Here is a 27,739-nt window from a genome sequence, read left to right as displayed (position 1 = left end):
ATTTTAAAATGTGTAGGTGAGATGTGAGGCATCCTACTACCTGGAGGCATGGGGCAGTGGTTCACTTGAGCACAAAAGCCTCATGAAGAGGGAAAGGTATTCTATTCTTGTTCTTGTTCAGCTGTTCTTTTCTTTTCTTTCTTTCTTTCTTGATGTGTGCATGTGGTGCATGAGGCGTACCAGAGGCAAACATTTATGCAAAAGGCAATTGAGGTGTATGCCTTATGCATCTAAGGTGTAAGCTTCAAAGGCATCCAAACCTCCAGAGTGCCTCAGGGCATTTTGAGTGCACCTTGCCTGGAGGGACACTTCCAGGCCTGATACCTAAAATGCCTTTTAAGCATACAGCCATAAATTTTCAAATCTGAAAGGAATTATTTTATCTAGAGGTCCCCTATAAATGCAATCAACACGTGGTCAAACAATGGCTTGGGGAGGGAAATTTGAGATAATTGGAGAAATGGTCTTCCTAGTCAATTGACACTAAGAACCCATCAAGTTTCACCAACACATGAACACGGCATCATCTTGATTGTTCAACCATGTAAAAGCTTTGCCCAGGGGTAGAAAACCCAACATGGTAGGCATAACTCTTATGCCTTATGTTGAAGGAAAACTGGACTACATTGAAGTAACCAGTGCACCAAGGTTTACTCCATTTCATCCTAATGTCATTGAGCTCTCTCCAGAAACCAGGTTTGGGGCTATGATGCTATCTACATCAGAGCCATAAGCCACAGTAATTGTTTCATCTCCCAACCTCTTGTTAATCGACATTGAGTGTGCTCCCCAATGAAGAAACCCAATAGAGAGAACTTCAACATATTCCAAATTACTAGATACTGCCAACAACGTTTGCTACCTTTTTGCAACTCCAATCACATGTCCTTAAACCCAAACACTTCTCACCACCCCAGCTTCCATTTTCTCCAGTTTACTTTCCTATAGCAGCACCATATCAGGCCCCATCTTCTTAATGAATGAATGCGCAAACAATCCTTCTCCTGGAATAGAGAACCCTTACTCCATAAAACTGTTTTGAACTTTTATCAAAGAAACAAAATTTATGTGCCTCCTCCCCTCCTATCCCTTGACAAAAAGGCACATTATCCCCCGCTTTATCAATCAATCCCCAAGGTAGCTGGAGTGTTATTAATTTTTTTTGTTAGCCTTCACTCGGCTTAGCCATTTCCTTCCCTCCTCCACTAAGAATTTCTTGTTTGATAGTGACTGGTAATCATGTGGCCTCTTCCAAGGCAATGAATGACACATTGAGGAATTCTCCTAATGTAAGAATTTAGACATCATCCACTTGGAGACTTATCACCCAGCATATCCAATTCACTATTTGTATTGTCTTGTAGAGCCTGCTCCTTAGCGCTGAACATTTGAGCAAGCACCACCTTCACAGTAAGGGTGCTTATCAACTATGATCTCCCCCTCCTGGCTCAGCCTCACAAATGACTAGACCAGTGATTTAAAAGGCGCGCTTGAGGCGTGCCTAGGTGCACAGGCAAGGCGCATTTTGGGGTATGTGCCTCGCCCAGGTCCTAGGCGCACCCCTTTCAAAAGGCGCATGCCTGGTGCACCTACGCATGTGACTGATGTGCCTTGCGCCTCAGCCCAGGCGTGTGCCTTTTTAAAATTTTGTGCTTTTTGCTTTTTTTTTTTTTTTGAGTCTAATGGCTGGGTCGGGGGTTCTACCCCCAGACCCCCAACCATGCCCCTCGAGGCAAGCTCAAAGAGGTCTATGTTAGGATCTGAAATTCTTATTTCTCACATAAAAAATAATGATTTTATAACTTTCATTGCCTTTTAAGAAGATATTTTATTGCAATGAATGAATGAACAACATTGTTGAGATACTTGCAAAGAGGATCAACTCTCAGTTTGGTTGGGTCAAACGGAATGCAAATGGGATGGCGGATACCCTAGCTAAACAGGGGGCAAATAGATCTACCTTGTACTGGGCAGAACTGTAGCTGATTGTATGTGGTTGCAGATTAGATTAATGCTTTTCTGCAACCTATAACTGTTGTATCTGATTGTAACTTTTTCTTTGTTATTAATTAAAAACCAAGATTTTTGCTGATAAAAAAATGAATAAATGAACAACATTAGCAAATAGGGGGTTCTCGGAGCTTGCCTCGAGGGGCGTGGTACAAAAGGCGACTCATAGAATCAAGAATGCAATATGTTTTACATCACATTAGCTACTTGGAGAAATGCAATTAAGGTAAAAAAGAGATTGTGGGTTTTACATGCTTGAAAATGCTTTATATATTTGCTTTTATTTTTAAATTTTCATTTGAATACGCTTTACATGTTATGTTTATGTATTTTAATTTTAGATAATAGGTTTTTAAAACATTTATTTTGAAACTTAAGTTTGTATTTTTTATTAACATTATGTTTAATATTTTTTGCATTTTTTAAATTGTTTGGCATTTTTTTTTGAATTTTCTGACTTTTTTTTTATTTTTTAGCTGTTTTTTTGGTAATTTTGCACCTTGCTTAAAAAGGCGCGCGCCTTGCCTTCCACTTTGCACCTCAAGCGCAAATTGGCCCTTGCGCTTTTAAAACACTGGACTAGACACTCGAAGATTTGTTGTGGGAGGCCGCTAATGCATATTTCTCTAGCTACTCTTCCCCTACCACCGCCATTGAGCACACTTTATTTGCCTTGTACCTATTGTTGTGACTCATGAAGTGGGCTTTTTTGGCAAACAGAGTTTCACCTAAAATCCCCACCTGAGTCTCCTCTAACTCCTCTCCCTCTCTACTAGAGGTGGTCATTGCTGGCTCTTTACCTATGGATACAATTTGTGACCTCCACTAGTCCTGTCAAGGCAGATTTGGGCTCAAAGGTGTGTTTCTAATAGAAATACCTCCTATGTCTTTGAATTGGCAAAGGATTCACTGCCTAGTTAGCCCCTAGGTCCCTTGAAACTCTCCCATTGTTGGTATGCTGGTCTTGACCTACCAACCTGTGGCCAAACTAATGTTTGTCTCACCTAGCTTATATTTGTATCATTTCCCCCCTCATGTTGCAGCACCCTTGACTCTCTATTGGCTTCTCCTACCCTCATTAGGTGAGACCATTGGGGGGTTAGGCACCTACCAGATGCTGGAGTGAACGATTTGAAGATGCATAAATGCATTCCTTAAAGAGACTTCTGCCTATCTCCAAGCATCTCACTAGAAACTCTGTACCTTTTCTTTGGAATTTGAATATCTTTTTTACAGCGATCTATCCTCCTGTCTCTTCGTTGACCTGGCAGAAATTTGATGATGTCCACATGAATCACTGGTTGATCTTTGATCATCACCATTTATTCTCTAATGATGATGAAACCATGTCCTCCACCTGAACTAGGGGGCAAAGATCTTCCTGTTGTCTGTCCATCTTCTCCTGCTCTAGTGGCCTCTGGTCCATAGTGCCTTTCCAGCCAGTAGGTGATCATTAACAACTTAAATATAGATTTCATCCTCAGGATTCAATGTATGAGCTCCTTCCATAAATGAAATAGGATCGTTCATACTCCATGTGCTAGGATTTATGAGACTTTGGAAAGAATCTTTGGCCAAATGACAATCTCATACACCATCTCATCTACCACCACACAAACCTTAGATGGAACTGCTTCTCTACGGTGGATTTTGACCTTAACCCAACCCATTCATAGTGGATTATCGCTTTATCTAAATTGTTCATCTCCACAAACCTTCCACAGCAATTGTCCATTGCTTAGCGGTCCAACTTGCGTTGGCCCAAGTTAGCATTTTACACTGCTTTAGCCTCAGGCCTTTAGGTCAGGTCCATTCAAAGTTTGACAAAAGCCCAAGCCGAGCTTGCCCAAGTTGCACCCCTACCATCATTCTAATAATTTTTAGGTTCCATAAGAAGAGGGAAAGACCATATATATGTAGCCACAGGCTCCAGTAGTCTTCCACCTCTTCAGTGTCATTATTGGACACTCCAGCACACAAGCTCCAGTAGTTTAGTAGCACACCTACACCATTGAGAGACCTTGGATGTGTTTGCTTCCCTGCTCAAGGGAAAGATGAAGAGGAAAAGAACCCCTACTAGATGTTTGACCCTCATCACCGAGGTGTTTCCCCATTTTTTGGACCACCCAACTTACCACCTGCTTGCAATCTAGGGGGGTGCAACTTGGACGGGCTTGGGTTAGTAATTTTTTAAATTCTTCAAATCAGGTATCTGGACTTGCAGCCCTATTACAATGTCCCACTTCTTCCACAAAGCAGCCCACTAAACACAGCACTTGAAGCATTTTCTTTCCTCCACCACCTTAGAACTAGTGACAATGCACATGGTAACCATGGCCAGATCCTAACTCACTGTTTCAACAAAGGATTATTTAGATGAACCCTGCAACCATTAGCCTGGCCCACTGTTTTGGGCAACCCTTTGACAACACCGCCTGCCAATTCTAGGCAACCATGGCACAACCATTGAATCCTAAGTCAGGGCTACTGCATCAAATTTGTTTAGATACAGACAAGATACAAGAAGTGAATGCCATGACCTTTGTATCCGTTCAGTGTGAACTGTTGGTTGCTGCTTTTTCTGAATTAGCCATTATCATCTTGAGGATATTAGTAGAAGTGGTTGCAAATATTGTAACTCTAAAAGTGATATTTAAAGTTACAATTTTCTTATATTGGTAAATAGCTTTAAAGTATGTATGGAGCACATGTTTTATTGCTCATATAACTTCTATAGCTCTGTATTTTAATATTGTTGAGCAAAGCAACTGCTACAATCACAGGAGACCATGTAAGGAGAAATTTACATTCTTTATGATGTCTTTTTTACCCTTTTTCTTGGTAAGCCTTAATTAGCTTGTAGTTTTGGTTGGATTACAAGTTTTCAGCCAGCAACATATTTCCATTAATGCCTTTACCAAAACATATTTCTAGCATTGCTTTTGATCAGTAAAACTGTCTGTATTGATGGTATGATTTTTAATCGATGTTTTAGCTTTTGTTATATATATTTTTAATTTTAATTGATTTGAACATTGTACATACATGGAAAGTAGGTGTAGTAGACTATTCTGTTATCAATTTCTTTACCTGTTTATTATATCCCCAATTTGATTAATTTTATATATGTCAAAAGTTCTCAAGGATACAATCTTTTAGTATAAGCCTTTGATAATCTTAGATCCAGGTAAGTTTTGCATGTTTGCAGAGGGGGTGTCATTATATATCTATTATTGATTTATATATCTGTTGATTTTTTCTTTAATTGAATGAGTTTTATGTAAATCTCCTTATGACTATTATTTGGAATTTTAGTTTAGATAAGTGTTTTATAGATACCAAGATTACTTTCTGGGGACATCGTTTAATAGGAAAATAGATACAATTCACAGCTAGGTGGTTTTGTCTGTTTTGCAATCATATATATATATATATATTTGGTCAATAACCGAGATTTCATTAAATGATTAAAAAAGGAGTACATGGAAGGGGAGCTAAAATATCTTAACATCCCACAACTGTCACCCAAAATACAACAACAGCTACAATGAGATTTCATTAAATGATTAAAAAAGGTGTACATGGAAGGGGAGCTAAAATATCTTAACTCCCCACAACTGTCACCCAAAATACAACAATAGTTACAATTGAGCCCAAAAAATAGAATTCCTATTCACCCCTTGTCTAGATAATCCATAAAAGAATTAACACTTCTTTTTATCCACGTGCATCGAACTTCCATGTCCTTGGTCAGCCATTTATATTTCCTTTTTTCATTGTTGTAACTCCAGAGTCTTGAGTTGTCTTAGTAGGAGTCTTCTGAACTAAAAAAAATATGAAAGAAAGTAGTTTCTTGAAGAGAGAAGGAGAAGAAGAGAAGTTGAAAAGAAAAGAGAGCAATAATCTGGCCGCCCCCTTCATTTATTATTTATACTAAAATAATAGAACAGTACAAAGACAACTATGCCCTTATAGGGCGGCAAAACATAAAACAACATATATAACACTCAAAAACATAATAAAATTTGGACTCACATAACTACTGTGGTCCCCACCTCCTATCTAACAACTAACATAAAACATCTACTCAGAAAAACATCATAAAACTAATTAATCTTCAACACTCCCCTTCAAGTTGGGAGTAAATGTCACACATTCCCTACTTGCGTAGATCATGTTCAAGCTTGTTCTTTGCCACCCCTTCAGTGAGAACATCAACTATCTGCAACTCTGAAGAGACATAAGGCAAACAAACTTCTCCGGTTGTTATCCTTTCTCTTATAAAGTGTCTATCAACTTCAATGTGTTTTGTCCTATCATGTTTAATTGGATTGTGGACAATATTGAATGCAGCCTGATTGTCATAGTATAACATCATAGCTTCCTCTACTTTCACCCTAATCTCACTCAAAAGAGATCTAGCCCAAATAAGTTCTAAGACACCATGAGCCATGGATCTATACTCAGCCTCTGCACTTGACCTTGCCACAACCGCTTGCTTCTTACTCTTCCATGAGATCAATTTTCCACCTACAAAGGTACACACTTCTGATGTAGACCTCTTGTCATCTAAGCATCATGCGCAGTCTGCATCTGTATAGGATTCTAGCTTGAGTGTGTGTGTGTGATGTTGAGACTTGAGTGTGTGTGATAATTTTCGTCTCTTGATATTGTTTCTCTTCTTGTATGGTTTCTAACAACGAAGCTCGACTCGACTTTGATCCATGCTCTCCACTCAAAGTTGCAGTTTCTACGTGGTCATGGAGTCATGGAGCTTGGCCGGCTTGGCGAAGGGACAGAATGCCTGTTAACCCATTTGGTGGTCGTCGTTGTGGACCACAACGCTTTTGATCGCTGCAAATCCATACATCCCCACTGCTATTTCCTCACTACCCCAGCCCCAGGCATCGGCTTTGTTGCTGAGAAATGGTTGGTGACAGTAGATCACTACCTCAACTTCAGTCGTAGGAGAATCGCCTTCTTGCTCACGGTCCTGGAATTGGGCTGTTGTTGTTGAAAGCTCCCTGGGCGTTAATGAAAGAGAAGAGAAAGGGGGACGTGAGAAAGGGGAAGGGAAAAAAGAGAAATTGGGGAAGAGAGAGAGAGAGGGAGAGAGAAGGAGAAAGAGAGAAATGTGAAGGAATCTGAGGTAGAAGAGATTATCGTCACTGCTGTTCATGTATCGTGAGGTCGGGGAATATGAATAGTGTTTTTCTCCCAATTGTCCTTATTACAAGGGTAGTATAGGGATTACAAAATATTACAACGACGGATTTCAATGGAAAGCTAATGGAAAGAGGTCTTTGTCTCATGGTCATAGTACAAGGGGTCTTTGTCGCAAAATAAAGTTCAGGGGGGTCTTTGTCATAGACCCCATAATATAGGGGGTCTTTGTAATTTACCCAAAAATAATTTAAGCACCAATAATTTAACAATGATATGATTTTAAAAATGATGAAATAAAATCACGCAGTTTACTCATATAGTTGGGATGAGCTTGAATCTCTGCCTGAAGAAGATTTTGGGACAAACAAATATTTTGTGCCTTACCACAAAAATAATTAAATATAAACTAACAATATTTCTTCTACACAAAGTACATACATATATGCCTGGATGGATAAGTGATTAAAGGTAAAGTGGGCTTGGGTTTAGTTAATGTGGGCTAGGTTTAAGCTGAAGTCTCAGTAAAGGCCTAATCACAAGTAAATTAGGTGAAGTTCTTATTTTATTGTTAAATCCAAGCCCAACCCAAAGCTGGGAGATACAACAAGTCCAATCGGTGCCAAGGCAATGAAGTAGAAACTAGAAACCAACGGTTTTATTGAAGTTTTTTTGAGCGGTTTTATTGAATTTTACTTCCCTGTAATATGAAAAATCAAAGTGAACCTATGAACCACCGTTTTATCGTGAACCTGCTACCTGATATCATAAGAAAGAGGGAATCGATTTTACCTTCAAAACAGGGGATCTCTTCCCTACCCTAAATTGTGAATTATGACTGTTAAGAGTGTCTCGTTGTTCTTTTCCCAACGGCACTGAACTGAGAAGGATTCGCCAGCAGAGATATTATCCTAGGGCACAGAACGGCCAGGCCTTATTAACAATTCCAGTTCTTGACATATCCCTGTGTCACTGATGATCGCCGGATGAAGTTATTAGTTCTTTCTCTTTGGGTCTTCTTCAAGATCTGGTTTCTTCATCACAGTCTTTCTGCGGCACTGAACAACAGGTTTAGACAGATCTAGTTCTTAGAGAGTCTTGTTTCACAATCTCGCCGGGTAACGAAAAATGCATTGATCTGTTCCATTGTTTCTGGTTTTTTGTGGTTTCCGTTTTTTGTCTTTGATTAAACGGCTTCACTTTTGATTTTAGTTAGGTTACCCTCGTTTTTTTTTTTTTTTTTGGTTTGGAGAACTTGCTTAGTTTGATTTCAACTTGCTTACTCTCTGCCTCAAAAGAAAATCTCTAGTTCTTTTGATTGGCTAATCGGTAGGACTATTTACCTTTGCTTTCTTCTTTTCTCTTCGTTCTATTCCGAAGTCTATGCTTCTGTTCTGGCTTAATTTCATATAAGTATAGTTATAGATGTATAATGCTTATTAGTGGCATCGGGTTTAGTGTTCACAGTAACTATTTAGAAGACCTTCCAGTGTACCTTTTTGTTCAATTCAGGTTTCACAGAACTCTGTCAAGATAATTTCTTTATGTCTCATATTGTGATCTTTTTTTCTCGTTTTATCTATTGCTTGAATTTCTGGGTTACGCAGTGTTTCAGAGGATTCTGTTAAGAATTATTTTAACTGTGTTATTTATATTTGATTCCCGCAATTTTTCCTTGTGGAATTATGGCGGATTAATCCAAAATAGTTAACACGAGATACCCTTTCCCATGGCAATAAAATAGGTGGATCTTTCAATTCCAGCAGTCTCTTCACCTCTTCATCTCTTCCAACTCCCAGTTGTTTGCATTCCTTCTGAATTTGGTAGCCCCAACTACATTATTTCCAATCTGTTCATAGCAGTCCTTGATGAAACAATGCTCCTTGGCAGGCTTTACCAAGAATAACTTTTGATCATTGGCCAATCTCTTTGTCCAATGACGATTTAAGGGGAAGGGGTCCATCTCCTTTCCAGTTTGAGAATATGTGGCTTTATCACCCAGGATTCAAAGAAAAAGTTAGGGAGTGCTGGACAAAGAATAACCCAAGGGTTAACTGGGAGGGTATGAAGTTCCATCTGAAGATAAAACAGTTGAGAACAAAAATCAAGGATTGGAATATACAATAATTTGGGAGACTAGAGGAAAAAAAAGCAAGAGCCAAGAGGTAATTGATCAAATTGAGATCTTGGACAATAAAGAAGTTGAAGGAACCTTTGGAAAAAGGGAAAAGCAGGAGGGAGGGGGTCCTTAAGTTGGAAGACATCTTGTTTAAAGAAGAAATAAGTTAAGGATAGAAGTCCATACAGAATTGGATAAAAGGAAGGGGATATTAATACAAAGTTCTTCCATGCTCTAGCAAATGATAGTAGGAAAAACTTCATTTCTAAGTTAGAGATTGAAGGTGAAACAACTAAACACTAAAGCACCAAGTCTAGATGGGTTTACGATGGCTTTTTTCAATTCTTTAGTGGGGGGGGGGTAATTAATCTAGGGTTGAACTCAACATTCATTGCATTGATTCCGAAAAAAGTTGGGGTAAGTCATCCTAAGGAGTTTAGATCCATCAGCTTGGTTAGTAGCTTGTATAAATTTCATTAAGGTGTTATCTCAAAGACCTAAATCTGTACTCCTATTAACTCCCCAAATCAAGGAGCTTTTGTTATGGATAAGCAGATCGTTGATCAAATTCTAATTGCCAATGAGAGTGCAGAGGAGGTGAAAAGAAATGAAAAAAAGGGCTTGGTTTGTAAACTTGATTTGGAGAAAGCTTATGATTTGGTGGGTTGGGACTTTCTATTGGAGGTAATGAGAAATTATGGGTTTAGAGATAAGTGGTGTAAGTGGGTTCAAAGTTGTGTAAGTACTTGTCCCAATTCAATTTTGGTAAATGGTATAGTTGTGGATCACTTCCTAGTTATCAAGGGAATTAGACAAGGGGACCCCTATCCCCCTTCTTATTCACCTTAGTAGATGATGTGCTTGGTATCCTAATCCAAAGAGCAAATAGTAGGGGTCTGGTGAGAGGTTGGAGAGTGGGAAGGGAAAGAGTGCTTATCACTTACCTGCAATTTGCTGATGAAACCATATTATTTTGTGAGGGAGATGATAGAAGATGGGTGGGAAATCTGAAAGTGGTGATCCAAGTGTTTGAGAAGATGTCAAATTTGAGAATTAACTTCAGTAAGAGCTGAGTGGTGGGGATCAATATGGATGAAAGAGAGGTCTGATGAGAGGTTGGAGAGTGGGAAGAGAAAGATTGCTTATCACTTACCTGCAATTTGCTGATGAAACCATATTATTTTGTGAGGGGGATGATAGAAGATGGGTGGGAAATCTGAAAGTGGTGATCCTAGTGTTTGAGAAGATGTCAAATTTGAGAATTAACTTCAATAAGAGCTGAGTGGTGGGGATCAATATGGATGAAAGAGAGGTGTCAGAGTGTGTAACTATTTTGGGCTGTGAAGTATCTCGGTGTACATTGACGTTCATTGCTGAAATCAGAAATCTTCTTTCTTCTTGCCGTTTGTCTCTATCTTAGGCTGATGTTCTTGTTTCGGTAGTGTGCAGTTTTCTTGATTTGATAGGGTACTTCTCTGACTTCAATCTTGTATATCAGATTTCAGATCTGTCTATATTAGCTTTCAACTTGCTTGTTGTTCTTTTTCTTGAGGCTTTTCTTTTTAGGTAGATTGCTGCTATATTAGTGTTTAACAGTCCCTATTTCTTAGGATTGCTGATTGTTTGATAGATTGCTTTCTTTGATTAGTGTACATTAGTTTCTTTAGTACTTTGATAGAGGAGATGGCAGCAACCAACCATCAATGGAATTCCGAAAGAGCACAAGTTAGAAGGCAGCAAGGTCTTCACAATGTGGACACATATACAGCTCTATCTACGCAAATAGGTGCTATCAGCAAGGAAATAGATGAGATGCAGATGGCAGCCATGCATGTGCAGTCCATGACTTGTGATTGGTGTGGGGGAGGCCCTATCAGTACTGAATGCCAAGTTGGCAATCAGTCTATCCAGCCTCTAGAATAGGTAGACTTTGTTGGCCACTTTCCAAGGCAGCAATATAGTGAGTACCCTTCACCCAAAACTTCTATTAGCCGGAAAAGAAATCTAACCTAGAGGAGCTGAAGCAACCCCCTTCACATCTGGAGTATGCTTTCTTAGAGGCACCATCAGCCTTACCGGTAATCATATCAGCAGCCTTAACCCAATTGCGGAAAGACAAATTATTGCGGGTGTCTCGGGAACACACGACAACTTTAGCTCGAAAGATGTCATTGATGATGAGGTTAGTGGATGTTTTCAGGCCAACGGTCAGTACCTCACTAGAAGGTCGAGCTTCAGACCAAAAACAAGCGCTTGTTGGGAGGCAAACCAATACTGATGAGCAGTCATAAACTCTCTTAATTGTTTTCTGCTTTTTTTATTCGTAGCATTTGAGTTCAGTTTTGTTGCTTAGTTAATTGGGTAGATTGCTGCTTTCTATGTGTTTTTGTTTGTCTCATTCATATCGTTTGAGTTGAGTTTAGTTTTGTTGTTGTCTCAGGATGTTAATTGAATAAGTTGCTGATCTCTCTTTCTAGTTTTATGTGATTCTTAGTAGCTAGAGGCTTCCTGTCAAAAGAGCTATTGCAGAATTCAAAATAATCTTCCGAGAAGTCCTCTAAACCCCTCTCCTTACTTGATAATATTCTTCATGCAATTACCCCTCATTGCTGGATTTATTGTTTCTCTCTAACACTAGGAACATTGAGGCAATGTTCATCTTAAGTGTGGGGGAGTTAGACTCAATCAGCCCAACACTTATTATATACATGCATTGATAGGCCAAATAGACTGAAAATCCCCTCGAGATCATTGCTGTTTATTAGGTGAATTCAAAGAGGGAATACAATGAGTTGAGGGAGACCACTGTATGTGTCAGTTTTATTCTTGTGAATGATCCAACTGAGCACAATGCATGAAGTTAAGGGAGCTGAATATGACTTTCATCATGACCAACCCTAATTACCTTCATGTGTATGATCCACTTGATTGAATTATTAATGATCACTCAAGCTAGTCCATATCTGAATTGCTAATGCATGAGGTTCAACAATTGAAAAAGGCAAAAGAAAAAAAAAAGAAAAAGGACAAAGTCCAATTGACTCCGCTGTCATGAACTGAATAGTAAAACTAGCGGTTTATGATATGAGTTTAGTCCCAACTCCACTATTCCGAGTTGAATAGTAAAACTAGCAACTTGGAATATGAGTATTGTTATTTGCCTCAAGCCTGTGACCAGTGTGAGATGGAGCATAAAATGCACTCACACCAAAAAAAAAATAAAGAGAAAAAGAAAAAGAAGAAAGAAGAAAATACCCCATGTGAGATGCAGCATAAAATGCACTCACACCAAAAAAAAAAGAGAAAAAGAAAAAGAAGAAAGAAGAAAATACCCCGTGTGAGATGGAGCATAAAATGCACTCACACAAAAAAAAATAGGAGAAAGAAAAGAAAAAATTCGGTGACGGCTGAGGTTCAAAGGGACAAAAGTTAGTTGAACATTCAATGAGGTGCAGTGACAGATTTGAGACCTAGCAATGTGATGGTTAATTTTGGCGGTCAAAGAGCTGATTTACATATTGAATGGAAGTGAATGTTGGAATTTGAAGAATCTCATATTCTCCTTCCTTGGCTCTTATGTATGTGATAAGAATGGTAGTTCATAGGAATGGATCAGAATACTTACACAAGTTTTCCGACTACTCAATGCATTCTCCTCCTAAAAATTCATTCGGTAAATGGTGAGAATAAGGGGGGATGATCAGTTTATGGCTGATGTCTTTGCTTGAGGATAAGCAAAAGCTCAAGTGTGGGGGTGTTTGATGTGTGCACAATTTACATATAAATTATGATGTTTCATGCATGGTTTTGGTGCTGATTTGTGTAAAGTTTTACCCCAATTCAGCTTAATTTCAGGAAATTAGCAAGAGAGATCAACTTAGAGAAAAGAAAGCACAAAACTAAGAAAAATGAGCTAAATTGGAGGTGGTTCAGCCCAGCTGGATCAAAAGCCCAGTTGAGAGATCAAAGGAAATTCGGCCCATGAAGCCCATGCTGCACTCTTTGGGAGAACCCAAAGAGAGAGCCCAGCCGCAGCCTTCCAAGGGAGCTTATTCGGCCTAGCAAGCAGGAGGCCCATTTGTAGCTCAAGAGCAGCCCAAAGTGCAGCCCAAGGAGGCCAAGGGCGGTAGCTTCTAGAGGATTCAAGAGAGGCTAAGGGCGGCAACTTCTATAAGATTCAAGAGAGGGCTGAGGGGAAAATATAAGGAGAAATCTTGGAGGGAAAAGGGGTTCAACTCCTTGAGATTTAAACACTTCTTGGCTGGTTCAAACCCTTGGTGTGCAACTCCTTGGGTGAAAACTGAATTGGTTCGAATTCTTGGAGGGAGAAGAGAGAGAGAGGCGAACAAGAGAGAAGAAAGGAGAAGATTCAAGAAGCTTCAAGAGAGGAGGAGAAGCTGAATTCGAATTTGGGAGAAGAAGCCATTGGAGGAGATCAATCTAGGTGTCATTCTTCCTTGATTTCTGCACATTTGGTAATCGAATTTAGCTAGGGATTATGTGTAATTTCTCCATTAATTTTTCTTTCTTGTTGTAATTGAAGCATGATTTCTGTAATTTTAGATCTGTAATTAACTTTCTAGGTTCATTCAAATGGATTAGATGCAATCTTGATGTTTCATTGTTAGAACTGCTAGCCGAATTGATATTGATTTTTGTAATGTCTGAATTGCTTGAGAAAGAATTTAGGCAGTCTTAATTTTGTTTGGTCGAACTGTTCTTGATTCTTGGAAGTTCTAGAGTGCTTGAGAAAGACTCTAGAAATTCGGATATGCTAAACAAGAACCGAATTGGGTGCAAAGTTAGAGATAACTTGCACAATTCGGTTGGTGATCATTCAAGTTGAATGATGCCCTAGAATGTCTAGAACTTATGCATGGGGATTAGATTCTTGATAGAGATATAAGAATCATCACTCATGCATAGATTGAACATGCGCTTGAGAGAGGCTGTTCATTGCCTTGGGGTTTCACCAAACCAATGCTGAATCCTAATCTAGTCGAATGGCCTAGAGAACTAATTGCTGAATCAATTCTGTGCATATTTAGCTTGTCTTCTCAACTTGCATACAAGGTGTTTGATCCAATATGTTAGAGATAGTTTGCTAGTTAGGAATTCGGTTTTAGGTTAGATATACAATTCGGTTTATCAGATAATAGAAGCTTGATTTATTACTAGTAGTTGTTGCATAAGTCCTCGTGGGAAACGATACTCTATTCATCACTCTATTACTTATGTGGTTAGTGCACTTGCTAGTGTAGCAGATACGCATCACCTGTGCTCGACCATCATATAAAGCCCAGATTGCGAATATTCTTTATTTTTCTCTCACTTTCATGCCTAATTATTTATATATTTATGTTATATAGTTAAAAAATTTATTTATTTAATTTTATTAACAAAATTTAATAATTTATTCAATTAATCAATTATTTTTTAAGAGGTTATGGTCAGGGTTGGGATTAATCCTGTTCATGGGCTGGGCTTTGTCTATCAACAAAACATATTCAAGCCCATGTTTGAGCCCAAACCAACCACCAAGCCTAGATTTGGAGTTGAGCCCAACCAAGAAATTAATAATCTTTATTATTCTCTAATTTCCTCGCCAATTTATTTATATATTTAATTTAGTAGATTAAAAATTTTATTTATTTTACTCAACTATTTAATTTTATTAACAATTTATTTCCATCTCTCTCTCTCTCTCTCCCCATGTTCAATTAAGGTTGACAATGGGTTGGGTTTGGATCTAGATAGCTTGGATATTTATTTATTTTACCAAAATTATGTAAACTATTATCCGTTGGTTCTATTTATTTACTTAACTAAATTATTTAATTAATTAATAATTTATTTTACAAACAAATTACTTCTCTTTGTCTCTCCCTTTTAGGGCTATCAACGGGTTAGTTCTAGTGTGAGCTAGGCTGTACATGTCTCGTCCTTGTTTATTTTACTAAATTAAATCATTCATTTATTTATTTTAAGAAGTTATCATGGACAAGTAGGTCTGGTGTTGTGTTATAGGTTGTGACTCAGTTTTTTGATGTGGTTGAAAGGTATTCCATCACAGAGGGATGCGACAAGTTGGTACTGGATTTTTTGTAAGGGGTTGCGACAGGTAGAAATGTTGAAGACATCGAGTGTGAGGAGGAAATGATTGTGATGGATAGAAGTGCCACAGGAGGTTGAGAGAGGTTGCGATGGGCAGAGTAACTTGGTCCTCAAGAGGCAATGGGTTGATGGTTATGGACTAGTCTGGGTTTCAGCTAGGGTTTCTAAAGTTGTGATTGAGATAGTGGCTAAGGCTTTGTTGGTTATGGGGAGCGATATAAGGTTGGCGCTATGGAGCAACCTTCAGTTAGTGTTGGGATCTCGAATTTGGTTTCTAAGGGAGGTTAGGGGGTGGTTTGATGGGTTGGATTCCATTGGGAATTCAAGTGTTCATTGGTGTATTCCCATCCTTTACCGCAACTCCATTTCTTTTTGAGTACCAAAACTTGACCCACTTGTGAAGGGTTCCCTGACAATGTTTTCCTGAAGGTGCAATGTTTACCTTCATCTCATGGGCACCATCGCCCTATGGAAGACACTCAGCATATGCGAACTATGCTCGGGTGACAGTGCCCCTTATGTGCAATGATAAGAGAGAGGACACATGCTCGGCTGATATCCCAATCTCCCCAAAACTTTGGTAACTAGGTAATTCTTTTGGTTCTCAATTTTATTTTGATAGGCAAGTATTGTCTTTCTTTTTTTATTGATTGTTTAGAGATTAGTGATTTTAGTCTGAGTTGGTTCCGAATGATGTGCTTTGCTTAAATTTTCTAACTCAGTTATAATACATTTTTTAGTCTTTTTTTCCTAGTTACACTAAGAACATTTGTTTGTGGTATTTTGCAACAATTTATAGAGGTTTGAGATAGTTTTAGGGACTTGTTAGATGCTTGGATTTTGTGGATTTTATTCTGTTTTCCTTTAGGGACTTGTTTGAGCCCAGCCAAGAAATTAATAATCTTTATTACTCTCTCAATTTCTCGCCAATTTATTTATATATTTAATTTAGCAAATTAAAAATTTGATTTATGTAATTTACTAAACTATTTAGTTTTATTAACAAGTTATTTCCCCCTCTCCCTACCCGAGTTCAGTATTTATGGTTGTCAGTGGGTTCGTTTTCGATATGGATAGCTTGGATATTTATTTATTTTACCAAAATTATGTGAATTGTCCATAGATTTTATTTATTTACTTAACTAAATTATTTAATTAATTAATAATTTATTTTACAAACTTCTCTTTGTCTCTCCCTTTTAGTGCTATCAACGGGTTAGTTTTGGTGTGGGATAGGCTGTACACATCTCGTTCCAATAATAACTGAAATTTTATTTATTTAGTTTACTAAATTAAATTATTCCTTTATTATTCTAACAATTTAAATAAATTATTCTCTATAAATTTTGGACAAGTAGGTCAGGTGTTGTGTGATAGGTTTTCACTCAGTTTTTTGATGAGGTTGAGAGGTGTTCTATCACAGAGGGATGCAACGTATGGGTTTTACGATGGGAGAGACGGGTAGAAATGTTTTGTTATAGGTAGAAGAAATGTTGAAGACATTTGAGTGAGGAGGAAATGAGTGTGATAGAAATGTGACAGGAGGTTGAGAGATAAAGAACAGTTTTTGCTTGTATTTTGCAATAATTAATAGAGGTTTGAGATGGTATTAGGACTTGTTAGATGCTTGGATTTCGTGGTTTCTATTATTTGTTCCTTTAGAACTTTGGTTTAATCGTGCAATCTCTCTCTCTCTCTGGCAGCTTTTTAGCTTTCTACCTCCCTTTTGAGTTCAAATCAGTACATCTAATTTTCTCACCGGTGTTTCTTGATTTTCATTGGTGGTGACCTAACATTTAATTGTTTAGAAGGAAATGATTTGCCAATAGTCGTAAATTTTTAGCAATAAAGACCCTGCCCAAAACTTTATAATCACATCTCTTTGACAATTCAATTTTTGACACATTGCCATTAATAAACATCTAACTATTTTATTAAGTTAAAAAACTTATTTATTTAATTTTATTAACAAATTATTTCTCTATCTCATACTACCCCGGGTACAATATTTAGGATTGTCAACCGGTTGGGTTTGAATCTAGATAGGTCAGATATTTATTTATTTTATTAAGTTAAATTATTCATGTAGGTTCAGATTGATGTGCTTTGCCTAAATTTAATAAATCTGTTATAATACCTTTTTAAGCCTTTTTTTCCTAATTAGACAAAGAACTGTTGTTGGTTGTATTTTGCAATAATTAATAGATGTTTGAGATAGTTTTAGGGACTTGTTAGATGCTTGAATATTGTGTTTTTTTTTTCTTTTTTTATTTTCCTTTTGAATTTTGGTTCATTCGTGCAATCTCTCTCTTTCTCTCCCTAGGCAGATTTTTAGGGACTTGTTAGATGCTTGAATATTGTGGTTTTTTTCTTTTATTTTTCCATTGAATTTTGGTTCATTCATGCAATCCTCTCTCTCTCTCTTCCTCTCCCTGGGCAGATTTTTAACTTTCTAGCTCCCTTTTGAGTACAAATCAGTATGTCCAATTTTCTCACCGCTGCTGCTTAATTTTCATTGGTCATTTAATTGTTCAAAAGGAAAAGGTTTGCGGTTTGCCAACAGTCATGAATTTTTGGCAATAATGGCCCTGTCCAAAACTTTATTCACATCTCTCTGACAAATCAATGTTGGACACATTATTACTCTAACTCCTCAAAAAATTACCAATTGAAACAGAAATCTTTTCTATTGGGTTTTTGGATGAGATTGAATGCAAGTAGTTATTAATTGGAGATATGCTCAGCTTGGTTGTTAGCCTGTAAAAGACTAAGAAAATGCAATCTGTCATGAATTTGTGCCCACATGCTGGTTTTGACGAAGTACTAGAATTTTAATCCATACCAACACCAGCAAAGAAACATTTGAAAGTTTACCAAATGCTTTGAAATGGATTTATTCTTGTTTAATGTTGTGTGAATATCTTTTTGTCAATATGGGCACTCAATCTGTTGTTGCAAGTGGAAGTATCTTCTAACGCTGTTATTGTTTGATTACTTTAAATGGATTTATTTCGTTTAAGACTCATCTTTATAATGAAACATCAGGCACAGTATGCATTGCTTTTCTTGTCAATATGGGTGCCCAATCTGTTAAATTTGATTCAACAACTTATGGTTGTCTGTACTCACTAGATGATTTTCCTAATGAATAGATTTGTAATAACCAATTACATGGACGTCATACATACCATGGATATTTCTTAATTTTTTTTATTTTACTAAATTAACTAAATTACTATCTACAGATTTTATTCATTTAGTTTAATAAATTATTCAATTAATTAATAATTTATTTTACTAACAAATTTTTTTGGGCTATCAACAAGTTAGGTCTAGAGTGGGATGGCATGTACCTGTCCCATCCTAATAATAAATGAAAACTTATTTATTTATTTTACTAAACTAAATTATTCATTTATATATTTAAATACATTAGATAAACTATTATGTATAAATTTTTATTTATTTGATTCAACCCGACACCCTTTTGTGTTTAAGGCCCAAAGCCAAGCCAAACTCGACCTAGCTTGGGCCAATTCAATATTTCTTTTCATATTGCACATTGTATAATTTAAAGTTACAAGGGATTGAAGGCGGAAAGAGAGAGAATTGTAGGAAGAAATGTAGAAGAGATTCTTGCCAACGACAGGGTGGAGGAAGGAGCTGCTTGTCTGAAAAAAAGAGGATATTATTGGAAGAAATTGGTGGAGGTTCAGCAATCAAAATCAGAGAAGACAAAAGATCAATGGTAGTGTTAAGCAGGGACACTCCAATACCTGAGCAAGCTTCTAAATTACAAAATGGAGCGGAGTGGTAGAGAAGGTTGAAGGCCTCAGTGGAGCTACCGTGTGTTCGAAGTTGGTGTTAGATGGAACCTGGAGGATTGGAGAGGAAGAAAGGTAATTAGGCTCTCAGACTTGAATGCGTATTCTTCTGGGTTTTTCTGTTTGGAGTGCTTGAGGGTGGTTTTGGATGTTGGTTTTGTCGGGAGAGGGTGTTGTTCTATTGGGGTCTGAAGTGGTTTTGTTTGTGCTGTCTTGAGTCTGAGTTTGGTGTGTGCTGGTTGCGTTTTTTTTTTTTTGTTGTCAAGGGGGTTTGATTTTGGTGGTTTGTTTGGACTTCTGGGTTTTTTATTAAGTTTCGGTTGGGTTGGAGTGCTTGTGTGGGAGTTAAAGTTTGTTGTTTTCCTCTCTCGAGTGACTACTGATCACTCTCCTTTAATAATTTCTTTCTTCCTTTTTAATAAATTTTATTAAAAAAATCCCGTATTTTTCCATTTGTAACCCCAAGGTTTTGCTTTGTACATGAGCCAAGCAGAAAAAGGCCATGTATTTTTGTTTGCGGAATTTGTCTCTTCTTGATATTATATATTAATACATTATTTTCTTGATCAGAAAGAAATTATAACCTTTGAACTTCTTTTGTTATCCTTAGGCAATTTCTATGATGTTGGAAGGGTATGATACTGGAAGAACTTTGAGGGGGTGAATTTTGATGAACACCAGTTGATTGGTTACCACTTGTATGATATTGGTTGATGGGTTATCAGTTTTTTAGGTATCATGCCTTTCTGGTATCATAATTGGACTCTTATCCTCGTTAAAAAGAAACAAAAAGCAGAAGAGAAGAAAGTATCTCAATTATGGTGGACAAGCACAAAGGAAATTATTTTTTGATAATCCATTAGAGGAAAGGAGATTCTAATCATTGTTTGTGGAAGTCTCCTTCAGAAGTTGATATCCATCATCAAGGAGAACTTATGGAACAGGAAAATTCTGATATATGTAGGGCAAACTCTCCTCTCCATGATGAAAAGTTGAAGGAAAAATTTTCAGGAAGCTTGCATTATGAGAAAACTGAATCTACCTATGAAGGAATTGAAGCAGGTAGTGCAGATCACCACATTGGTAAAGTCCTCATCTCCTGTGAGAATGCAACACAATCCTGATGAACCTGAGAAGGAGGAATCCTATCATGCAAAGCGAGCACCTTCTGAGAATGAAAAAATGGATCTGCATTGCTCAGATCTGCACTCCCCACATAGAAACCCTGAAAGATCATCTTCACCTGTGAGGCAGATGTTCACCTCTCCTGAAAGGTTTCCTTATGTGCAACAATCTCCAGGTCAAAAACCAATATCTCCTCCACAGGTATTTACGTAACTAAATTATTCATCGAATAGGCTATACATGTCTTGTCCCAATAATAACTGAAAATTTATTTATTTATTTTACTAAATTAAATTATTCATTTATTTGTTTTAATATATTAAATAAATTATTCTCCATAAAGTTTTACTTATTTAATTCAACCCGTGACCAATCACAAGTGATTGGTGCGGGTTTGGTTTGGGATAGCTTGGACTAGTCTTGCACCAATCACAAGTGAATATTTATTTATTTATTTTTGTTAAAGTTAATTATTGATTTATCTATTTTACAAAATTAACTAAATATTATCCATAGATTTCTATTTACTTAATTTATTGAATTATTTAATCAACTAATCCTAACAAATTATTTTTCTCTCTCTCCTGGAGCCTATTTTTAGGGTAATTAATATGTTTAGTGAGGTGTGGGATAGGATGTACCTGTCTTGTCCCAATAATAAATCTAATTTTATTTATTTATTTTATTAAACCAAATGAATCATTAATTATTTTACAAAATTAACTAAATTGGTATCCATAGATTCCTTTTTATTTAATTTATTAAATTATTCAAGTAGTTAATAATCCATAGATTCCCCCCCAACCCGAGCAAAATATTTAGGTTTATAAATTGGATAGGTTTCGGTTGGGTTAAACCTTTTCATTGGTTGGGTCACGTCTGGTTTGGGCTTTGCCTTTATATCAACAAAACTTATTTAGGCCCAAGTCTAAGCCTAGGCCAACCATCAAGCCAAGATTTTGAACCTGTGCCCGACCATCATATAAAGCTCGGATTGCGATAAGGAAATTTTTGTTCTTTGTCTCTTTCTCATTTTCTAGAAATCTCTCTTCCATATTTGTTGCTAACATGTAACTATTTACAATGATGCCATTAATAAAGAGCTAACTACTTTCTCTTTTTCTTGCCTAATTATGTATATACTTATTTTAAAAAGTTAAAAGATTTTATTGATTTAATTTACTAGATTATTTAATTATAGACCCTCTCTATCTTATTGCTCGGTGTCCAATATTTAAGGGTTGTCAACAGGTGGGGATTGGTCTAGGTAGCTTGGATATTTCTTTATTTTATTAAATTAAATTATTCAATTATATATTTTACAAAATTAAGAAAATAATTATCCATACATATTTATTTATTTAATTAACTAATTGACTTCATTAATTAATAATAATTATCCATAGAAATCTCCCTTTGCGAGTTACATATTTAGGGTTGTCAATGGATTGGGTTTAGATCTAGATAGCTTGGATATTTATTTATTTTACCAAAAGTTTGTAAATTATTATCCATAAATTTTATTTATTTACTTAACTAAATTATTAAACTAATTAATGATTTAATTTATGAACAAAGTATTTCTCTTTCTCTCTCCCTTTTTAAGACTATCAACGGATTAGTTCTTATGTTGGATAGGCTATACATGTCTTGTCCCAATAATAACTGAAATTTTATTTATTTATTTTACTAAATTAAATTATTCATTATTTGTTTTAATAGATTAAATAAATTATTCTCCATAATTTTTTTATTTAATTCAATCTGTGACCAATATTTATGGTTGTCAATGGTGCGGGTTTGGATTTGGATAGCTTGGACCAGTCTTGCCCCAATCACAAGTGAATATTTATTTATTTTTTACTAAAGTTAGTTATTGATTTATCTATTTTACAAAATTAAGTAAATTATTATCCATAGATTTATATTTACTTAATTTACTAAATTCTTTATTAATGAATGATTTTCCTAACAAATTATTTTTCTCTCTAATCGGAGCCTATTCTTAGAGCAATCAATATGTTTGGTCAAGTGTGTGATAAGTTGTACATGTCCTGTCCCAATAATAAATGAAATTTTATTAATTTATTTTACTAAAACAAATTAATCATTAACTTTTGTACAAAATTAAGTAAATTGTTATCCATAGATTCCTATTTATTTAATTTATTAAACTATTCAAGTAATTAATAATTCATTTAACTAATAATTTATTTCTCTCTTTCTCTCTCTCTCCCCCCAAACCTGAGCCTAATATTTAGGGTTATCAATAGGATAGGTATCGGTTGGTCGGGCCACGTTTAGTTTGGGCTCTGCCTTTATATCAACATAACTTATTAAAGCCCATGTCTAAGCCTAGGCCAACCATCACATTTAGTTTGGGCTCGGATTGCGATAAGGAAAGTTTTATTCTTTGTTTCTCTCATTTCCTAGAAATCTCTCTTCCATATTTGTTACTAACTTGTAACTATTTACAATGATGTCATTAATGAAGAGCTAACTATTCTCTCTTATTTTCTTGCCTAATTATTTATATTTTGTTGATTTAATTTACTAGATTATTTTATTATTTCCCTCTCTTTATTACCGTTCTGTGTCCAACATTTAAAGGTTGTCAATGGGTGGGGTCTGTTCTACGTAGTTTGGATATTTTATTTATTTTATTAAATTAAATTATTCATTTATATATTTTACAAAATTATGTAAATTATTATCCATAGATTTCTATTTATTTAATTTACTAATTTATTCCATCAATTAATAATTTATGAACAAGTTAGGGTCTGAGTTGGGATTAAACCTATTCACAGGTAGTGGCATGTTCGGGAAGGGCTTTGTCTTTATATCAATAGAACATATTGAATCCCAACATCAAGCCCAACCCAACCATCAGGTCTATCTCTTGAGTCGAGCCTAGCGAGGAAATTGTTATTGTTTAGTACTCTCTCATTTCCTCACCACTTAATTTATATATTTAATTTAGTAAGTTAAAAATTTTATTTATTTAATTTGCCAAATGATTTAATTTTATCAACAAATTATTTCACTATATCTCTCCCTCCCCGAGTCTAATATTTTGGGTTATCAATGGGTTGGGCTGGGTTTTAATCATTAATTTTTGTACAAATCAAGTAAATTGTTATCCAAAGTTTCCTATTTATTTAATATATTAAAGTATTCAAGTGATTAATAATTCGTTGAACTAATAAGTTATTTCTCTCTTTCTCTGTCTCTCTCTCTCTACCCCCTATCCTGAGCCTAATATTATGGGTTATCAATAGGATAGGTATCGGCTGGTCGGGCCATGTTTAGTTTGGGCTCTGCATTTATATCAACATAAGTTATTAAGGGAGACTAATCCTAGGCCAACCATTACGCTGAGATTTTGAGCGTGCCTGATCATATAAAGCTCGGATTGCGATAAGGAAAGTTTTATTCTTTGTTTCTCTCATTTCGTAGAAATCTCATACTTATTTTAAAAAGTTAAAAGATTTTGTTGATTTAATTTAATAGATTATTTTATTATTTCCCTCTCTTTATTACCGCTCTGTGTCCAACATTTAAAGGTTGTCAATGGGTGGGGTATGTTTTACGTAGTTTGGATATTTTATATATTTTATTAAATTAATTTATTCATTTATATATTTTATAAAATTATGTAAATTATTATCCATAGATTTCTATTTATTTAATTTACTAATTTATTCCATCAATTAATAATTTATGATCAGGTTAGAGCCTGAGTTGGGATTAAACCTATTCACAGGTAGTGGCATGTTCGGGTAGGGCTTTGTCTTTATATCAATAGAATTTATTGAAGCCCAACTTCAAGCCCAACCCAACCATCAGTTCTATCTCTTGAGTCGAGCCCAACGAGGAAATTGTTATTCTTTAGTCTCTCTCATTTCCTCATCAGTTAATTTATATATTTAATTTAGTAAGTTAAAAATTTTATTTATTTAATTTGCCAAACGATTTAATTTTATCAACAAATTATTTCACTATATCTCTCCCTCCCCGAGTCTAATATTTTGGGTTATCAATGGGCCGGGCTTGGTTTTAGATAGATTGGATATTTATTTATTATTTTACTAAATGAATTGTGTCATTATATATAGATTTTATTATTTAGTTTAATAAATTAATTGATAATTTATTTTTCTCTCTCTTGATCTTTTTTTTTTTGGGTTATGAACGAGTTACGTCTACTGTGGTATAGCATGTACCTGTCCCGTCCCAATAATTAATGAAATTTTCTTTATTTATTTATTTTACTTAACCAAATAATTCATTTATATATTTTAATTCATTACATACACTATTATGTATAAACTTTTATTTATTTATTATGTATACTTATTTTAAAAAGTTAAAAGATTTTGTTGATTTAATTTACTAGATTATTTAATTATTTCCCTGTCTTTTTTATCGCTTTGTGTCCAACATTTAAAGGGTGTCAATGGGTGGGGTTTATTCTATGTAGCTTGGATATTTTATTTATTTTATTAAATTAAATTATTCATTTATATATTTTACAAAATTATGTAAATTATTATCTATAGATTTCTATTTATTTAATTTACTAATTTATTCCATCAATTAATAATTTATGAACAGGTTAGGGTCTGAGTTGGGATTAAACCAATTCACAGGTAGTGGCATGTTTGGGAAGGGCTTTGTCTTTATATCAATAGAATTTATTGAAGCCCAACTTCATGCCCAACCCAACCATCAGGTCTATCTCTTGAGTCAATGGATTGGGTTTAGATCTAGATATTTTGGATATTTATTTATTTTACCAAAAGTTAGTAAATTATTATCTATAGATTTTGTATTTACTTAACTAAATTATTAAACTAATTAATGATTTAATTTATGAACAAAGTATTTCTCTTTCTCTCTCCCTTTTTAAGACTATCAACAGATTAGTTCTTGTGTCGGATAGGCTATACATGTCTTGTCTCAATAATAACTGAAATTTTATTTATTTATTTTACTAAAGTAAATTATTTATTATTTGTTTTAATAGATTAAATTATTTATTCTCCATAATTTTTTTATTTAATTCAATCTGTGATCAATATTTACGGTTGTCAATGGTGCGGGTTTGGATTTGGATAGCTTGGACCAGTTTTGCACCAATCACAAGTGAATATTTATTTATCTTTTGCTAAAGTTAATTGTTGATTTATCTATTTTACAAAATAAAGTAAATTATTATCCATATATTTCTATTTACTTAATTTACAAAATTCTCAATTAATGAATTATTTTCCTAACAAATTATTTTTCTCTCATCCTGGAGCCTATTTTTAGGGCAATCAATATGGTTGGTCAGGTGTGTGATAGGTTGTACCTGTCCTGTCCCAAAAATAAATGAATTTTTATTAATTTATTTTACTAAAACAAATTAATCATTAATTTTTGTACAAAATTAAGTAAATTGTTATCAATACGTTCCTACTAATAAGTTATTTCTCTCTTTCTCTCTCTCCCAACGTGAGCCTAATATTTAGGGTTATCAATTGGATAGGTATCGGTTTGTTGGGCCACGTTTAGTTTGGGCTCTGCCTTTATATCAACATAACTTATTGAAGCTCAAGTCTAAGCCTAGGCCTACCATCAAGCTGAGATTTTGAGTGTGCCTGATCATATAATGCTCGGATTGCGATGAGGAAAGTTTTATTCTTGGTTTCTCTCATTTCCTAGAAATCTCTCTTCCATATTTGTTGCTAACTTGTAACTATTTACAATGTTTCAATTAATGAAGAGCTAATTATTCTCTCTTATTTTCTTGCCTAGTTATTTATATACTTATTTTAAAAAGTTAAATGATTTTGTTGATTTAGTTATTAGATTATTTTATTATTTCCCTCTCTTTATTACCGCTTTGTGTCCAACATTTAAAGGTTGTCAATGGGTGGGGTCTGTTTTACGTAGTTTGGATATTTTATTTATTTTATTAAATTAAATTATTCATTTATATATTTTACAAAATTATATAACTTATTATCCATAGATTTCTATTTATTTAATTTACTAATTTATTCCATCAATTAATAATTTATGAACAGGTTAGGGTATGAGTTGGGATTAAACCTATTCACAGGTAGTGGCATGTTCGGGAAGGGCTTTGTCTTTATATCAATAGAATTTATTGAAGCCCAACTTCATGCCCAACCCAACCATCAGGTCTATCTCGAGTCGAGCCCAGCGAGGAAATTGTTATTCTTTAGTTTCTCTCATTTCCTCATCAGTTAATTTATATATTTAATTTAGTAAGTTAAAAATTTTATTTATTTAATTTGCCAAACGATTTAATTTTATCAACAAATTATTTCACTATATCTCTCCCTCCCCGAGTCTAATATTTTGGGTTATCAATGGGCCGGACTTGGTTTTAGATAGATTGGATATTTATTTATTATTTTACTAAATGAATTGAGTCATTATAGATTTTATTATTTAGTTTAATAAATTAATTAATAATTTATTTTTCTCTCTCTTGATCCTTATTTTTTGGGTTATGAACTAGTTACGTCTACTGTGGTATAGCATGTACCTCTCCCGTCCCAATAATTAATGAAATTTTCTTTATTTATTTATTTTACTAAACCAAATAATTCATTTATATATTTTAATTCATTAGATATAGTATTATGTATAAACTTTTATTTATTTGATTCAATCCAGCACCAATAATAAATGAATATTTAGTTATTTTATTAAATTCAGTTATTGATTTGTTTGTTTTACAAAATTAAGTATGGTATTATCCATATATTTATATTTATTGAATTTACCAAATTATTCTTGTAATTAATAATTTATTTAACTATGAAGTTATTTAAATCTCTCTCCCTGAGCCAAATATTTAGGGCTCTCAATAGGTTAGGTCTCATTTGGGATTAAATTTATTAACTGGTCGGAGTAGGTTTGGATTGGGATTTGCGTTTATACCAATATAACATATTTATGCCCAAGTCTGAGTCCGGATTGAAGTTTGGGCCTAGATCTTGATTATGTGCCCGACGTTCATATAGAGCCCAAAGCACGGCGAGGAAATTCTTTGTTTCTCTCTCATTTTGTCACCTAATTATTTATATTGTGATTCTATTAAGTTAAAAAAAAATTATTTACTTTATAAAAAAAATTCTCTCTCTCTCTCTCTCTCTCCATTTGCGAGTTACATATTTAGGGTTGTCAATGGATTGGGTTTAGATCTAGATAGTTTGGATATTTATTTATTTTACCAAAAGTTATCAAATTATTATCCATAGATTTTATTTATTTACTTAACTAAATTATTAAACTAATTAATGAATTAATTTATTAACAAAGTATTTCTCTTTCCCTCTCCCTTTTTAAGAGTATCAACGGATTA

General features: G+C 34.9%; 1 long non-coding RNA gene across 3 annotated transcripts in view; it reads left to right on the top strand.

Moving 5' to 3' along the window:
• LOC148790384 (uncharacterized) overlaps positions 1–27,739 on the top strand; it is a 58,445-nt gene that overhangs the window by 11,528 nt on the left and 19,178 nt on the right. The window contains exons 4-5 of one of the 3 annotated variants that reach the window (XR_016078232.1): positions 17–96; positions 19,841–20,699. This is a non-coding gene — a long non-coding RNA (uncharacterized LOC148790384). Of the gene's footprint in view, positions 1–16; positions 5,361–19,840; positions 20,700–27,739 lie in introns of those variants that run through there. The other 2 variants (XR_016078231.1, XR_016078230.1) reach the window with 2 other exon arrangements.

Source organism: Nelumbo nucifera, chromosome 7 (genome assembly GCF_055504915.1).
Source record: "Nelumbo nucifera cultivar China Antique chromosome 7, China Antique-T2T, whole genome shotgun sequence".
NCBI lineage: Eukaryota > Viridiplantae > Streptophyta > Magnoliopsida > Proteales > Nelumbonaceae > Nelumbo > Nelumbo nucifera.
The sequence above is the reverse complement of the archived record's forward strand: the minus strand, read 5'-3'. Positions and strand labels throughout refer to the sequence as shown.